Here is a 6,441-nt window from a genome sequence, read left to right on the forward strand (position 1 = left end):
AAACTGTAAACCAATTTTATTTCCACGGCGACTTACAGTAAAACATGTTTATTACGAACGCACTTACAACAAATTCATGGTTATAACGTACTCATTTTCATTCCCCTCAACCAAGGTTTCTGTAAGATGTTGGTATTGTGTGCATAACAAAATATGCTTATAGCAAAGTGAATTTGTTGGTCCCCAAAGGTTTGTTATAACCATGTTTTACTTTTAAATGTTACTTAATCAAGTTTTTTCATGCCTCACAACTTTTTACAGCAATTTAATTTTTGCAATTTAGAGTTCTACTGTTTATGAGCTTATGCCATGGCGCGGCGTCCGTCGTCCGTCGTCCGTCCGTCCGTCCGTCCGTCTGTCTGTCCGTCAACATTTCCTTTAAATCGCTACTAGTCATAGAGTTCTGCATGGATTGTGACCAAATTTGGCCACAAAGATCCTTGGGGGAAGGGGAACAGAACTTGTATAAATTTTGGCTCTGAGCCCCTGGGGGCAGGAGGGGCGGGGCCCAATAGGGGAAATAAAGGTAAATCCTATAAATCGCTACTTGTCATAGAGTTCTGCATGGATTGTAACCAAATTTGGCCACAAGCATCCTTGGGGGAAGGGGAACAGAACTTGTATAAATTTTGGCTCTGAGCCCCCGGGGGCAGGAGGGGCGGGGCCCAATAGGGGAAATAAAGGTAAATCCTATAAATCGCTACTTGTCCTAGAGTTCTGCATGGATTGTGACCAAATTTGGCCACAAACATCCTTAGGAGAAGGGGAACAGAACTTGTATAAATTTTGGCTCTGACCCCCTGGGGGCAGGAGGGGCGGGGCCCAATATAGGAAATAGAGGTAAATCCTATAAATCGCTACTAGTCATAGAGTTCTTCATGGATTGTAACCAAATTTGGCCACAAACATCCTTGGGGGAAGGGGAACAGAACTTGTATAAAATTTGGCTCTGACCCCCAGGGGGCAGGAGGGGCGGGGCCCAATAGGGGAAATAAAGGTAAATCCTTTAAATCGCTACTAGTCATAGAGTTCTGCATGGATTGTAACCAAATTTGGCCACAAGCATCCTTGGGGAAGGGGAACAGAACTTGTATAAATTTTGGCTCTGACCCCCCGGGGGCAGGAGGGGCGGGGCCCAATAGGGGAAATAAAAGTAAATCCTATAAATCGCTACTAGTCATAGAGTTCTGCATGGATTGTAACCAAATTTGGCCACAAACATCCTTGGGGGAAGGGGAACAGAGCTTGTATAAATTTTGGCTCTGACCCCCAGGGGGCAGGAATGGTGGGGCCCAATAGGGGAATTAGAGGTAAATATTCAAATTTCTTCAGAAAATAAACAATGAACCTGTATCCAGAATATTACTTGGCATTACAAACCAGGTGAGCGATACAGGCCCTCTGGGCCTCTTGTTTTTGTATTTTTTGATTACTACTGTTTATGTGCTTGAAAATATTCCATGGAGATTATTTTTTCCAATGTCTAATATCCCGAATTTATAACACTTTTTATGCCTAATTACTTTCCACAACAATTTAATTTTAGCAATGAAGACTTCTACTGTTAATGTGTTTCCATGGAGATTAATTTACGCAATACATAATCTTCCACAGAATATGTTAATATGCATGCAGTAATAAATTGGTTTACAGTTTACACAGATTTATTTGTCAATTGTATGCAAATTTGGAGTGATTTTGTGATATCGTTTATAGAAGTTATTATGTATATGCTTGATATAATTGTTGACTCTTCGTTGATATATCCATAGTTTGATTAGAAATGTATGTTTTTTTCTGTCTGTTTAATAGTCACAGATCATTTTCTTTAGAGAACCTATTTAAAATCCTTGTTTTGTACTGACATAGTGAGATAATATTTAAGATTTATGTGGCCACATTCCTACATTCTTTCAAGTTAAATTTTTGTGTAATTATACTTTATAATAGTAACTAATGGCAGACTTTTTTTGCAAATAATTCTTTTAAATATTGAGATTTTGCTTCCTTTTTTGCAATGGCCTTTTTAAAGGATATTTAATTTTCACCTTTTTCGTGAAATCCATTTGAAACTTTTCACCATGACGTTAAGCTGAAGAATTTTCATGCATAATATTCTTGACTGAAATGCAAGATTTTCGTCTTTGTGGTTTTTTTTACATAGAACCTATAGATACTGTATTTACTGTCATAATGTCCTATGCCGTCATGACTCTGTTATTAAAATTTATCATCGGTTAAATGATGTGGATAAGCTGTAGTATTATATTATAAATGCTATCTTTTTAGTCCCATTTGTCTGCTATTGACATCTCATTATTTTTATTTTGTGAGAAAATAATTTATCATAATGATGATTTCATTGGTGCCATTTACTGTTATGGATATGGATAGCTTATGGAAGGAAGCACACATGGTATATTGTTTGATTATAAAGTACACTGTACACATTTATTAGTGCAAAATTGATGTTCATCATGTACTAGATCAAAATTAGCTTTTACACAACATATTAATATTATCATTTGTCTCATAAGCTGTTACATTTCCCAATCAAAATAACTGTAGTTGAAAACAATTTTTTAATGCCCATCTTATCTCCTCTCCTCTATATTGCATATGGAGATAAGGGCATCACTGTCTCGCAAATATTCCTGTTTCATTTTCCTCTAAATTTATGTATAATACAAGGTTGATACAATTTATGGTTTTTAGGTCATCTGACCCGAAGGGAAGATGACCTATTGTCATCGTGCACCGTCCGTCGTCATGCGGCGTGTGTTGTGCGCCATACATAAACTTTTCCTTAAAATCGCTACTAGCCAAAATTTTTAATGGATTTTAATAAAATTCGGCCAGAAACATCTTTGGGGAAATGTGAAGAAGAGATTTTGTAAATGATGGCTTTGATCCCCCTGGGGCAGGAGGGGCGAAGCCCAAAAGGGGAAATAGAGGAAAATTCCTTCAAAACACTACTAGTCCTAAAGAACTCATTGGATTTTGACCAAATTTGACCAGAAACATGCTTAGGGGTATGGGAACAGATTTTGTATAAATGGTGACTCTGACCCCTCTGGAGCAGGAGGGGGGAGGGGTCCAATAGGGGAAGTTTTGGTAATTCTTTAAAACACTACTTGTCAAAAAATTTAAAAAGAATTTCAACCACATTTGGTCTAAAATATCTTTATGGGAAATGGAACAGATTTTGTATAAATGGTTACTCTGACCCTCCAAGGGCAGGAGGGGCGGGGCTCAATAGGGGAAATAGAGGAAAATTCCTTCAAAATGCTACTAGTCATAAAGTTCTCATTTGATTTTGACCAAATTTGGTCAGAAACATCTTTAAGGGAATGTGAAGAAATTTTGTATTAATGATGGCTCTGACCCCTCCCTGGGGCAGGAGGGCTGGGGCCCCAATAGGACAAGATGAATTTGTTTTGAAAAAGCTAGTAGTCATTAAGCACATCATAAAATTTTGGCCAAATTTTATCAAACAACCTTTTGGGAATAAGAAAAGATTTTGTATTGTGACACTGCCCAACACCGTTGGTTTGGTTTCTATTTCACCAAATATACATTTTCCCTCCCTTTTGTTATAATTTGTTGTAATGATTTTCAGATGACCGTTAAGGCCCATGGGCCTCTTGTTTATATACTTCTAGCTGAACCAAAGTCTATTGCTGAGACATAGTGAGTCCTAATTTTTAGAGTATGTTACATGTTTTTGGTCAGTGACATGGGAGTTTTTCTCACAGATCTGATAATAAAGTTCAAAGACTTTGAAGTAAGAAACAAAAATGGGAAGTATTTCTCTGTAAGTCCTCATCATGCAATATATATATTTAAACCAATGATATACAATTTAGTTCTACACACTATGTCAAAGTGTGAATCAAAATCAAAGTCTAGTCTTTTCTTACTTGTTATACATAAACGCTGACGCTACTTTGGTGTACAATACTTACTTTGGTATAGTGCTAATGAAGAAATGTTCATCATGGAGTAGGTATGTAATATCATGGTGTAATTAAGTTGTTGGTGCTTACATGTAAAGACTTTATGCATGTGACAGTTATCTGCCCTTGCCGGTAGGTACTAATTGTGACTTATGATAGCAGGTGTCTGGAAATTTTGTAAAAGTGTCTCTAAAATCAAGCTCTACATTCTTCATGATTGTTCTGATATCTGAAAGTTGTCACATTTTCTGTATCCACAAATCCGTGTATTTATGGAATAGATTTTTTTTTGAGGTTATGAGGGTATAATGATAATGGAGCACATGTAAATTATGTAACTCCGGCAAACCTTATATTTACAGTTTTTCAAATAAATGAATATTATTTATTCTCGCGACAGTTGCATATTTTTTATGAAAATACCCATATTTTTTCTCTCCCGTCATCGTAAACAAATTCAATTGAACAGCTGATTGGAATGGAGTTATTCATATGTTCCCACCAAAAGTGGGGTCATGACCACAGGTGTTGTGCTTATCATTATACACTGATAATGATAATTCTAGAAAGCATGGTTATTGAGTCCATGTCAGTGCAAACTGTAAATATTAATTTATACTGGTGCATATTGCGATTTTGAAAATAGAAACTCTTCAATTTCATAAAAAAAAATTAAATTTAATATGATATAGTGGTTATCTTCAAACTGTACCAGACTGAATACATTCAGTTTATGAGAATGCATTATTAAAGGGGTTTGTGTAATTCTATGTAATTAATAGTAGCTACTTGATATTTGCTCCTTTATAAAATGTTGTATTTGTAGTTCTGCATTTAGAGTACTCCCAACAATGTTAGAGGTTAACACGACGAGATACTTTTAAAAATTGCGTCGTGTAATATCCACCCAATGTAATTAGGTGGAATAAGACCTCATACTTGTGTAGGAGTAGTTTAGAGGTGCTATGTAATTTTTCTAATCTTGTACGCATTTGTCAATCAGTTACAATACATTTTATAGTCATGTTACCATTGGAAGCAGCTGTATTCCTAGAGACAAAACAAAAACAACGTGTTACAGCAGGTTAGTTAATATGTATTAGGATAGTGAATCTGCCAAAGAGGAATTTACTTTCTACTAGTTGCCATATTAACAGAGTAAGCTTAGCAATGAGTCTCTGTTCAATAAACAGTTTTTAATTTTATATTTGGAAATAACCAACAAAATAAGAAAACTTGTAAGAATGTTTGCATCATAAAGTCTATGTATGCTCTTAGATTTTCAAATATATAAAGTGATTTTTATTTTGTGATTTGCAATATCTTGTCAAACTGTATTTTCAATATATGTAAGTTATGTTTTTTTGTACTTTTTATATTGGTTTGTTTTCCATGTTCCCACCATGCTTCCTGTGTTCCTCTAAGGGATTGTAAAAGTCGTGATAAGTTGTCTGTGTTAGTGATAATGTTTCAAACTGCTTAGAAATAGGGAGTGATTATTTTATATACCATATGTATCCTAATTAAGTATAAATTTGTAAACTTGTACAAATTCACGTTAACAAAGTTCAACTGTCATTATGCCTAACCAATAATATATAGCCAGTTATTTTTGTGCATAAAAGTTTTTTTACAATTTGATAAAACGTGAAAATCAAATTTTTGCGTTAATAAATTTCTTTGTATGGATTTAAAGGTATATTATTCAACCATTTTTTAATATTTGGCAATCAAATTTTCACAATTATAGTAATATTTCGCTAGAAAAATATTATCCACTTGAAAATAATTGGCTGTATGGCATTGGTCAATTACATCGTGCATTAAATTAGTCATAAAGATATATATTTTGATTTGTTCTTGAATACGTTGATATTTAAAACATTCCATAGTAATTTGGTGGTAACATTTACTTACCACAAATACACATTTCCAATGTTTAATATTTTCCATGTAGTGTGGGGGATATTGATGTTATCACATTTGAAGCAGGACCATATATAATTTATGACAGATGTATATCATTAGGGTCCCTAATCAATACTAATCAATATTAAAATAGAAAACCTGGTCATAAGATGGCGTATTGTTGATGGTGCTGTGCCGTGGGGGGGGGGGTTAATATTCTTTCGCCCCTTAATTGTGTATGTGTTAGATTTTCATATCTGTATTTCATTAACAAGAATCATGTATGAATGTGTTAATCAAAATGTGTCATATTTAGAGTTTTACTACTTAAGGCTTGTATGAATAATCCAAAGTAATCCGGACATTAATGTGATACAGCTGTCCATTATCTATTCTGTTATATTTGTTATGAAAGATATCTCCTATTGTCAGAAGTATTTTAACAAAAGATTTTTTGAGAAAGAATCATCATTATAAGAAAATTGTCTTCTTTCCCACATCAATTATAACTTAAAGGTAGATAACTTTGCATAGCATATTTCAATTAACGGAGGTAATTATCATAAAGGGAGATAAC

This window comes from Argopecten irradians, chromosome 12 (assembly GCF_041381155.1).
Source record: "Argopecten irradians isolate NY chromosome 12, Ai_NY, whole genome shotgun sequence".
Taxonomy (NCBI): domain Eukaryota; kingdom Metazoa; phylum Mollusca; class Bivalvia; order Pectinida; family Pectinidae; genus Argopecten; species Argopecten irradians.